Source organism: Oncorhynchus mykiss, chromosome 1 (genome assembly GCF_057628025.1).
Source record: "Oncorhynchus mykiss isolate SJ-2025 chromosome 1, ASM5762802v1, whole genome shotgun sequence".
Lineage (NCBI taxonomy): Eukaryota > Metazoa > Chordata > Actinopteri > Salmoniformes > Salmonidae > Oncorhynchus > Oncorhynchus mykiss.
The window spans coordinates 27,249,203-27,261,797 of NC_143022.1; the positions used below are offsets into that span (position 1 = coordinate 27,249,203).

General features: G+C 43.6%; 1 protein-coding gene across 1 annotated transcript in view; it reads right to left on the reverse strand.

Moving 5' to 3' along the window:
- LOC110520038 (cadherin-13) overlaps positions 1–12,595 on the reverse strand; it is a 603,183-nt gene that overhangs the window by 16,199 nt on the left and 574,389 nt on the right. The gene's annotated exons all lie outside the window — the stretch shown is intronic.

The window sequence follows — 12,595 nt, forward strand, 5'->3', positions numbered from 1 at the left end:
ACCGGCCGTGATCGGAAGTCCCATAGGGCGGCGCACAATTGGCCCAGAGTCGTCCGGGTTAGGGGAGGGTTTGGCCGTCATTGTAAATAAGAATTTGTTCTTAACTTACTTTCCTAGTTAAATAAATGGGGGAAAAAGTGGTTGAGAGAGACCTGGCTTGGCAGCGAGAGCAGGTCTTTGTTGTTTAGATGAGATTACTCTTAATTGAATGATGCAGAGAGATGGCACTGCAGCATCAGAAATTATGTGCTGTATGAGTTTGTCTAAGTCCCAAATGGCACCCTATTCCTCTAGTCTCTTAAAAACAGAAAGTTTAGTTCCAAAATGGTACCCTATTCCCTAGTGCACAACTTTTGGCCAAAAGTAGTACACTAGGAAATAGGGTACCATTTGGGACACACACTTTCTGTTACATTGAGGTTAGAGGTGATTTGAAAAGTGGATGCACGCAAAACAACTCTGGAAGTCACTGGCAATTACCCACACATGACAAGATCAGAATTAGAGAATCATCTTACCGCTATCAGCTTTCCAGGTACCTGGAAAAGTTTGAGTGAATAGGAGGCGATCATGTCAAGATGAGTGTGTCATAAATGTCAAACTGTTCAAATGAGAGCCTATTTCATTTTTATGGCCGTGTTATTGGTTAGGTGGTGCTTTGAGCGGCATTGGCTGGAGAAAGACTAAACAAAGACAGGATAAACCTTTCGAAGCACTGTAAACCCCACCAAGAATTATACCTAAAGTTTTTACTATAAAAATCCCAGCAGATATAGGCTTATCTAGACTGGAGATAAACTTCTCAGACACACTGACCCGTAGGGCAGAGTGGGGTTAGGTGAGATAAAGGGTTAGTTGAACCAACCATTGCTTCTTGGAAACATACACAAACAAAATAGCTGCGAGCAGCAATGAAAAGGGTTCACAGGATGACAGAATGGACACAAGATCAGTTGGATAGCAAAGCATTTTCATGTTTATCTCTCAATACCATGATGATGATGCAAGTGAAGTTTAGTCTAATACCATAGTTTATGAATATTTATAAATGTACACGACATGACCAAAAGTATGTGGACACCTACTCGTCGAACATTTCATTCCAGAATCATGGGCATTAATATGGAGTTGATCCCCCCTTTGCTGCTATAACAGCCTGCACTCTTCTGGGAAGGCTTTCCACTTGATGTTCGAACATTGCTGCGGGAACTCGCTTCCATTCACCCACAAGAGTATTAGTGAGGTTGGGCACTGATGTTGGGTGATTAGGCCTGGCTCGAAGTCTGCGTTCCAATTCATCCCAAAGGTGTTCGATGGAGTTGAGGTCAGGACTCTGTGCAGGCCAGTCAAGTTCTTCCACACCGATCTCAACAAAATATTTCTGTACGGACCTCGCTTTGTGCATGGGGGCATTGTCATGCTGAAACAGGAAAGGGCCTTCCCCAAACTGTTGCCACAAAGTTGGAAGCATTGTCTAGCGTCCTTGTATGCTGTAGCGTTACAATTGCCCTTCACTGGATCTAAGGGGCCAAGCCCGAACCATGAAAAACAGCCCCAGTCCATAATTTATCCACCAAACTTTACAGTTGGCACTACGCAGGTAGCGTTAACCTGGCTGGTGTGCGGCTAATCAGCCATGGAAACCCATTTCATGAAGCTCCCGACAAACAGGTACTGTGCTGACGTTGCTTCCAGAGGCAGTTTGGAACTCTGGAGTGAGTGTTCAACCAAGGACAGAGGATTTTTACGCGCTACCCTCTTCAGCACTCAGTGGTCTCAACGGTCTCATTCTGAGAGCTTCTGTGGCCTACGGCTTTGCCGTCTCTTCTCTGTATACATCAATGATGTCGCTCTTGCTGCTGGTGAGTCTCTGATCCACCTCTACGCAGACGACACCATTCTGTATACTTCTGGCCCTTCTTTGGACACTGTGTTAACAACCCTCCAGGCAAGCTTCAATGCCATACAACTCTCCTTCCATGGCCTCCAATTGCTCTTAAATACAAGTAAAACTAAATGCATGCTCTTCAACCGATCGCTGCCTGCACCTGCCCGCCTGTCCAACATCACTACTCTGGACGGCTCTGACTGAATACGTGTACAACCACAAATACCTAGGTGTCTGGTTAGACTGTAAACTCTCCTTCCAGACCCACATCAAACATCTCCAATCCAAAGTTAAATCTAGAATTGGCTTCCTATTTCGCAACAAAGCATCCTTCACTCATGCTGCCAAACATACCCTTGTAAAACTGACCATCCTACCAATCCTCGACTTCGGCGATGTCATTTACAAAATAGACTCCAATGCCCTACTCAACAAATTGGATGCAGTCTATCACAGTGCAATCCGTTTTGTCACCAAAGCCCCATATACTACCCACCATTGCGACCTGTACGCTCACGTTGGCTGGCCCTCGCTTCATACTCGTCGCCAAACCCATTGGCTCCATGTCATCTACAAGACCCTGCTAGGTAAAGTCTCCCATTATCTCAGCTCGCTGGTCACCATAGCATCTCCCACCTGTAGCACATGCTCCAGCAGGTATATCTCTCTAGTCACCCCCAAAACCAATTCTTTCTTTGGCTGCCTATCCTTCCAGTTCTCTGCTGCCAATGACTGGAACGAACTACAAAAATCTCTGAAACTGGAAACACTTATCTCCCTCGCTAGCTTTAAGCACCAACTGTCAGAGCAGCTCACAGATTACTGCACCTGTACATAGCCCACCTATAATTTAGCCCAAACAACTACCTCTTTCCCTACTGTATTTATTTGATTTATTTTGCACATTCTTCCACTGCAAATCTACCATTCCAGTGTTTTACATGCTATATTGTATTTACTTTGCCACCATGGCCTTTTTTTGTTGCCCTTATCTCACCTGATTTGCTCACATCGTATATAGACTTGTTTATACTGTATTATTGACTGTATGTTTGTTTTACTCCATGTGTAACTCTGTCGTTGTATGTGTCGAACTGCTTTGCTTTATCTTGGACAGGTCGCAATTGTAAATGAGAACTTGTTCTCAACTTGCCTACCTGGTTAAATAAAGGTGAAATAATAAAAATAAAAATAAAATGTTCAGACCACATAATAGGGCAACAATATGTGATTACACAGATATAATAATCACAATATTTCTCATTGTTTGTCTGCTTAATTAAAATCTAACATGTATTTGCATGAGACAAAAATTGTCTCCTGTGCTGCCACTGGTGCCAATTACATCTATAGCGCCACCAACTGGTGGTTTAGGAGGAGATCAGACACAATCAGACACAACAGCTGTTCAATCTGAACTAAAGAAACAGATGAAAAAAATGGGGAAATAATAAAAAATAGTGCTATCCCAATGGGAAATACTTATTCTTTCTCACTATTAATTTGTTTATAGAAGGGTACGGACAAATTGTCACTTCTTCTGTCTGCATCCTCAAACTGTTCGTCATCGAAAAGATTTGGGGTGAGGTTCAACTAACAGGGTTTAGGACCTCCGAGATTTAAGTTTCAGTATCAAAAACTGTATGTTGCTGTAGCAACCTCTTAAGTTTGATCTAAAGAGTGCAATTAGAAGCTGGAGTTTTGATGAAGATTGAGATTGTTTGGGACAAGGCCCTGTAATTTATTTTAACACAACACTAAAAGAGACTATCAGCGAAGACAGATGTCAAAGGAAACATGCAGATAATGGTCATTTATAGTGAGACAAGCAGACACTGTGCTTGGCTAGAGTTTAATGAAGCCAATTGTTTTCTGTTGGCTTCCAAAATGAACATTCCTTCACCTAATCACTCACTGTCTCCCTCCTTCCTTCTCATCATCATCATATCCTCAGAATCAACCTGTCTCAGCAACAAACAAAACAAATGTCCTCTACTTCACTCTGCTTTGTCACGGAGATTAAATTAAACTAATATGTGTGTTGAGACATTAAATCATTATCCATTGTATGTTTGCATTCATAGGCAATTTGGTCAGAGTTCAAAATTACATTAAACAAATTAATATTACAACAGAGTAACAATATATTTCCCTTCCCCTCCATATAGGCTACACAATATTGTTAGCAGTATAAATTCACACAGTTTAAATTCATCTTTGTAACCATTGACATTGCGTGTTTAGAGAGAGAGCAGGCTTATTATGAATAATCCATTCTGGTATGCGTCAGGCTGCATGTCTAGATCCCTCCTCAGGTCCAATGAGTGAACCCAGTCAGTTCAGTTATCTGGTCTACTGTCAGAGCCCTGTCTGTGGGCCCCTGGCCTTGCAGCTCTGCTATTCTCCTGTAGCAGCCCAGAGATGAGAGGTGGATCGGGAGACGTGGACTGATTGACTTGTCGGGCTGGCAGGCTGGGAGGCTGCAGGCTGTGAGGAGAGACGCTCCCTTCTTCCTTCTCTTTCCCAGACGCTGTCTGGAGGCCAACACACTTTCCTGTTTTTCTCTCTCTGCTCTCTGGGAAGGAAATGAGGGACAGGTTTGTGTTGTGACCGGCAGCAGTTTAAAATGGAGCGAGCGGAGTTTCTCCCTGGCACACAACGTGATGGGCAAAATCTATTTCTGCTCCTCTTTTCATCTGGGGAACAGGCTTTGTAGAGCAGTACAGAAAAATGACATCACATGGGCTACAATGAAATAGAAGAATCCTGTGGTCAGTCAAATGCTCTTTATTTCTTGTAAGAGAAGGTTACTGCTGTGGAATATTTATTAAGAGAAAAGTATGTTGTTTTTTAAGAGAAAAGGCTGTCCTCTTTATAATCTCTACAAACACATCGGCTTTCTATAGATGAAAGGGCCTACTCACATTCCACTAAGAGCTGAGAATGCGGCCATTCAAAACTCGTAGAATACTTACCTGGCTGGCTGCTGCTTCTTTTCTCATTAGAACACCCATTAAGTGTAGGAATACCAGCAACAGGGAGGGAGGATGCTCTTGGCTGGAAATGCTTATTATTGTTATTATTATTGTGATTATTTTCTCAGATACTAAAGCAGCCGATGAAAATTATTCATCCTAATCAGACAGGTTTTTTACATGGATGATACATTCAAGATAATATAAGACAAGTACTGGAAACAATAGAACACTACGAAAAATCTGGGAAACCAGGCCTGGTACTCATAGACTTTAAAAAGGCCTTTGATAAAGTACGACTGGAATTTATATATGAATGCTTGGACTATTTTAACTTTGGAGAATCTCATACATTGGGTTAAAGTTATGTATAATTGTCACGTTCTGACCTTTATTTCCTTTGTTTTGTCTTTATTTAGTATGGTCAGGGCGTGAGTTGGGGTGGGCAGTCTGTGTTTGTTTCTATGTTTGGTTTCTGCTTCGGCCTATTATGGTTCTCAATCAGAGGCAGGTGTCGTTAGTTGTCTCTGATTGAGAATCATACTTAGGTAGCCTGGGTTTCACTGTTGGTTTATGGGTGTTTGTTTCCGTGTGTGTGTTTGTCGCCACACGGTACTGTTTCGGTTGTTGTAGATTTCACGTTATCGTTTATTGTTTTTGTTCGAGTGTTCATTTGTCTGTATTAAAAACATTATGGACACTTACCACCCTGCATCTTGGTCCGATCCTTACTCCTCTTCAGACGAAGAGGAGATCTGCCATTATAGAAAAACCACCACAAAAGGACCAAGCGGTGTGGTAACGGGCAGCAGCAGCGAACACAAGACTCCTGGACTTGGGAGGAGATTATGGACGGTAAAGGACCCTGGGCACAGCCAGGGGAATATCGCCGTCCCAAGGCAAGGCTGGAGGCAGCGAAGGCAGAGAGGCGCTGGTATGAGGAGGCAGCACGGCAGCGCGGCTGCCCCAAAAATGTATTGGCGAAGCCAGGTAGGAGACCTGCGCCAACTTCCCGTGCTTACCGGAGAGTGAGAGGGACCGTTAGGCACCGTGTTATGCGGTGGGAGCGCACAGTTTCCCCAGTGCATGTGCATAGCCCGGTGCGGTACATTCCAGCTCCTCGTATCGGCCGGGCTAGAGAGGGCATCGAGCCAGGTGCCATGAAGCCGGCTCTATGCATCTGGTCTCCAGTGCGTCTTCCACCTCGCCGCACTAGCCTGGCTACCGGGAGCATTCAACCAGGTAAGGTTGGGCAGGCTCGGTGCTCAAGAGCTCCAGTGCGCCTGCGCGGTCCGGTCTATCCAGTGCCACCTGGATATCCAGCCCCCCGCACCAGGCTGTCTCTCCATCTTCTGCCTACAGGTGCTCCCGCCTGTCCAGCGCTGCCAGAGCCTTCCTCCTGTCCTGAGCTGCTAGAGCCTCCCGTCTGTCCTGAGCTGCTAGAGTCTCCCGTCTGTCCTGAGCTGCCAGAGCCTTCCTCCTGTCCTGAGCTGCCAGAGCCTTCCTCCTGTCCTGAGCTACTAGAGTCTCCTGTCTGTCCTGAGCTGCTAGAGTCTCCCGTCTGTCCTGAGCTGCTAGAGTCTCCCGTCTGTCCTGAGCTGCTAGAGTCTCCCGTCTGTCCTGAGCTGCTAGAGTCTCCCGTCTGTCCTGAGCTGTCAGAGCCGCCAGTCTGTCCTGAGCTGTCAGAGCCGCCAGTCTGTCTTGAGCTGCTAGAGTCGCCAGTCTGTCCTGAGCCGTCAGTCTGTCCTGAGCCGTCAGAGCCGCCAGTCTGTCCTGAGCCGTCAGAGCCGCCAGTCTGTCCTGAGCCATCAGAGCCACCAGTCTGTCCTGAGCCGTCAGTCAGATCTGCCGTTACAATAATAACCCCAGGTGTAAATAACCCCAGGTGTAAAATAGTAAAATAGTAAATAATGGCTACTTCTCAGAAAGTATTCAACTGTCAAGAGGAGTAAAACAAGGCTGTCTTTTATCAGCATATTTATTTATTATTGCTATTGAAATATTAGCTATTAAAATCAGATCCAACAATAATATTAAAGGGGTATAAATCCAGGGATTAAAAACAAATGTGTCATTGTACGCTGACAGTTAATGTTTTGTTTTAAATCCACAATTTGGATCCCTGCACAGCCTCATAGAGGATCTAGATAATAGTTCTAACCTCTCTGGATTACAACTGTTCCATTTTTGTGGTAATGCTGCAATCAGTTGGTTGTAATTTTTAATAGAGCAGACATTTCCATACATTTCTGTTAACTGCATGTGTGACATAACTCCACCAGTCCTATTTCTCACATACAGTATTTTACAAAGATAGTTTTTTATTTTCTCCTAAAACGACGCCAGATTCAAAACTGAGTTTTTCTCAATTAAAATTATTATACAACATTATTGCAAGCAATATAATGTTATATACACTGTATATGGGGGATACAACCATACCAGCACTACAAGTTTTACTGCAAAGTGATCATTAGATGTCTAGTTTTGGTATTACCCATACTGTCTATTCGGAAAATATTCTGGCCCCTTTATTTTTTCCAGATTTTGTTACGTTATAGCCTTATTCTAAAATCGATTAAATTGTTGTTTTTATTCTCATCAATCTACACACAATACCCATAATGACAAAGCAAAAAGTATTTTCTGAAATATTACATTTACATTAGTATTCAGAAAATGTACTCAATACTTTGTTGAAGCACCTTTGGCAGTGATTACAGCCTCTAGTCTTGGGTATGACGCTAAAAGCTTGGCACACCTGTATTTGGGGAGTTTCTCCCATTCTTCTCTGCAGATCTTCTCAAGCTCTGTCAGGTTGGATGGGGAACGTCGCTCCAGAGCTATTTTCAGGTCTCTCTAGAGATGTTCAATCGGGTTCAAGTTGGGGTTCTGGCTGGGCCACACAGGACATTCAGAGACTTGTCCCGAAGCCACTCCTGTCTTGGCTGTGTGGTTAGGGTCGTTGTCCTGTTGGAAGGTGAACCTTCAGCACTCAGTCCTCAGCACTTCATCAAGTATCTCTCTGTACTTTGCTCCGTTCATCTTTGCTTCGATCCTGACTAGTCTCCCTGTCCCTGACACTGAAAAACATCCCCACAGTATGATGCTGCTACCACGATGCTTCACTCAGGGATAGTACCAGGTTTCCTCCAGACGTGATGCTTGGCATTCAGGCTAGAGTTCAAACTTGATTTCATCAGACCAGTTGCTTCTGTCTGGCCACTCTACCACAAAGCCTTGATCGGTGGAGTGCTACAGAGATAGGAGAACCTTCCAGAAGGATAACTATCTCCACAGAGGAACGCTGGAGCTCTGTCAGAGTGGCCATTGGGTTCTTGGTCACCTCCCTGACCAAGGCCCTTCTCCCCCAATTGCTCAGTTTGGCCGCGGGGCCAGCTCCAGAAAGAGTCTTGGTGGTTCAAAACTTTTTCCATTTAAGAAGGATGGCCACTGTGTTCTTGGGGACCTTCAATGATACTGGACTTCCTGACGGGCCGCCCCCAGCTGTTGAGGGTAGGTAGCAACACATCCGCCATGCTGATCCTCAACACAGGGGCCCCTCAGGGGTGCATGCTCAGACCCCTCCTGTACTCCCTTTTCACTCATGACTGCATGGCCAGGCATGACTCCAACACCGTCAATAAGTTTGCAGACGACACTACAGTGGTAGGCAACAATGACGAGACAGCCTATAGGGAGCAGGTCAGAAACCTGGCCGGGTGGTGCCAGAATAACAACCTATCCTTCAACGTAATCAAGAGAAAGGAGATGATTGTGGACTACAGGAAAAGGAGGACTGAGCACGCCCCCATTCTCATCGACAAGGCTGTAGTGGAGCAGGGTGAGAGCTTCAAGTCCCTTGGTGTCCACATCACCAACAAACTATCATGGTCCAAACACACCAAGACAGTAGTGAAGAGGGCACATACCTATTCCCCCTCACGAGACTGAAAATATTTGAAATGGGTCCTTAGATCTTCAAAAGGTTCTACAGCTGCAACATCGAGAGCATCTTGACTTGTTGCATCACTGCCTGGTACGGCAACTGCTCGGCCTCTAACCACAAGGCACTACAGAGGGTAGTACCTACGACCCATTACATCACTGGGGCTAAGCTGCCTGCCATCCAGGACCTCTACACAAGGCGGTGTCAGATGAAGGTCCTAAAAATGATCAAAGACCCCAGCCACCCTTCTTTTACGCTGCTGCTACTCTCTGTTTATCATCTATGCATTTTCACTTTAACTATACATGCATGTGCATATTACTTAAATTAGCCTGACTAACCAGTGCCCCTGCACATTGGCTACCCGGACTAATTGCATTGTGTCCCACCATCACAGCACAGTGGAAAATATATTGCAGCTAAAAATCAAAACTGGATGGTCTTGGGAGGTGTTGAGGGTAGCTGAAGGCTGGGACTAATAATGAACAAAAGATAACTAATGTAAAATATGCTGTCCGTGAAATGTACAGTGCCTTGCGAAAGTATTCGGCCCCCTTGAACTTTGCGACCTTTTGCCACATTTCAGGCTTCAAACATAAAGATATAAAACTGTATTTTTTTGTGAAGAATCAACAACAAGTGGGACACAATCATGAAGTGGAACGACATTTATTGGATATTTCAAACTTTTTTAACAAATCAAAAACTGAAAAATTGGGCGTGCAAAATTATTCAGCCCCTTTACTTTCAATGCAGCAAACTCTCTCCAGAAGTTCAGTGAGGATCTCTGAATGATCCAATGTTGACCTAAATGACTAATGATGATAAATACATTCAACCTGTGTGTAATCAAGTCTCTGTATAAATGCACCTGCACTGTGATAGTCTCAGAGGTCCGTTAAAAGCGCAGAGAGCATCATGAAGAACAAGGAACACACCAGGCGGGTCCAAGAATACTGTTGTGAAGAAGTTTAAAGCCGGATTTGGATACAAAAAGATTTCCCAAGCTTTAAACATCCCAAGGAGCACTGTGCAAGCGATAATATTGAAATGGAAGGAGTATCAGACCACGGCAAATCTACCAAGACCTGGCCGTCCCTCTAAACTTTCAGCTCATACAAGGAGAAGACTGATCAGAGATGCAGCCAAGAGGCCCATGATCACTCTGGATGAACTGCAGAGATCTACAGCTGAGGTGGGAGACTCTGTCCATAGGACAACAATCAGTCATATATTGCACAAATCTGGCCTTTATGGAAGAGTGGCAAGAAGAAAGCCATTTCTTAAAGATATCCATAAAAAGTGTCGTTTAAAGTTTGCCACAAGCCACCTGGGAGACACACCAAACATGTGGAAGAAGGTGCTCTGGTCAGATGAAACCAAAATTGAACTTTTTGGCAACAATGCAAAACGTTATGTTTGGCGTAAAAGCAACACAGCTCATCACCCTGAACACAACATCCCCACTGTCAAACATGGTGGTGGCAGCATCATGGTTTGGGCCTGCTTTTCTTCAGCAGGGACAGGGAAGATGGTTCAAATTGATGGGAAGATGGATGGAGCCAAATACAGGACCATTCTGGAAGAAAACCTGATGGAGTGCAAAAGACTTGAGACTGGGACGGAGATTTGTCTTCCAACAAGACAATGATCCAAAACATAAAGCAAAATCTACAATGGAATGGTTCAAAAATAAACATATCCAGGTGTTAGAATGGCCAAGTCAAAGTCCAGACCTGAATCCAATCGAGAATCTGTGGAAAGAACTGAAAACTGCTGTTCACAAATGCTCTCCATCCAACCTCACTGAGCTCGAGCTGTTTTGCAAGGAGGAATGGGAAAAAATGTCAGTCTCTCGATGTGCAAAACTGATAGAGACATACCCCAAGCGACTTACAGCTGTAATCGCAGCAAAAGGTGGCGCTACAAAGTATTAACTTAAGGGGGCTGAATAATCTTGCACGCCCAATTTTTCAGTTTTTGATTTGTTAAAAAAGTTTGAAATATCCAATAAATGTCGTTCCACTTCATGATTGTGTCCCACTTGTTGTTGATTCTTCACAAAAAATACAATTTTATATCTTTATGTTTGAAGCCTGAAATGTGGCAAAAGGTCGCAAAGTTCAAGGGGGCCGAATACTTTCGCAAGGCACTGTATGTAGGATATACAATATAAACTGGAAGTGGAAGCCTACTTATCGTTGTCCATTAGTTTACTCCAATTAGGGGAGGTATGCTAGGGAAAGGGGAAAATAATAAAGAAGGAAACTATATGTGACTCGTTTTAGGACACTAGACATATGTCATGTGTCACTACTTCACAGGAGCGCCATTTTAACGTAAACTTTTTTTTTAATCAAAATGTGTTATTTTGGCAGAAATGCCTTCTGGAACATGTGAACTTTCATGTGCCTTAATAACAAACATGTATGCCATCTGTAAATACAAATAAAATTGTTAAATTACGAGCCTTGTTGGTTTAGCCATGGAAAAAGTCAGCAACCTTCCCTATAGCCATGATTGGCTGAGATAATGAGTGGGCTGGACATGCCGAGAGACGAGTTTGGATGGGTGTGCAATGTAGCTATCATTCAACCTGGTTGGTTAGCTACCTGGAGATTCATGCAGGGTAGTAAGTTATTGGGATTGTGGTTCATTGTTTAGCTAGCTAGCTCCATGTCTAAACAAAAGACTCCACTATGCAAGTAAATATTTCAATAGAATGTTTATGATGTCACACCGACAACTGTTGATAGACGTAGCTTTTAAATTCGCTCTGGCAATCTACTCTGATTTCAGAGCACTCTCGTCTGAGTGTGCCAGAACACAGAATAACTGATGAATTTACAAACACTCAACACCTGTTAAATATGGCCGGTGTCAGTAAATGTTGGCCAAAAAGCATAATTAAATTGTTGCCAGCAGCACAGTTGCAGTCACCAACAATCTGGATAACATAAAACAGCCTAACCAACTTTGCTAGGGCGAGTAAAATGGTCAAAGTGAGCTGTTCTCTCATTTATGTCTGGATGTAGCTGGCAAACTGGACAACTTTAGCCAATTAGCTTTGGTGCTTGACTGCTGTTGTTAGGTCAGAACGCTCGGATCAATCCTACTTTTCGGCAAGTCCGTCCAGTGTGCGCTCTGAACGCTCCGAGAGTGAAACGCTCAGAATTTACAAATGGCCAATCTGACAATGCTCTGAGTTTACGAACGCCCAGAGCACACTCCAAATTAAATTTACGAACACACCAGTAGTATAAGCCAGCCTTCAGTCTTTAACGCTTTGGTTTACTACATAGCCTCACATGTGAATCCTTAGAGAGATGGGTGGGGCTAAATCTTAAAAGGGTGTGAGCGATGCTGTGGGTGTAGACAAAGAAGAGCTTTCCAGTAATTAATACATTTTCAAAACAGAATTACTTTCCCATTGTTCCTAAACTGTAGTGTCTGATATACCATTTTCGAGCTCTGAGTCTCTACTTTTATCCAATGTAAAAAAATACAATTTCAAATTTACATGCTAAATAAGACCGAATCAAGTCGTTCGGTCACATGTTTAATTCGTTTACTCCAATTAGGAGATGGGTGGAAGGATTAGGGGAAAATAATAAAAATGAAAATATATTGAATAAGTTTATTCCAATTAGTGGAGTTGTGGTAGGCTTAGGGGGAAATAATAAAGAAGGAAAATAAACTGACCAAAAATATAAAGGCAACATGTGAAGTGTTGGTCCCATGTTTCATGAGGTGAAATAAAAGATTCCAAGAATTGTTCCATAC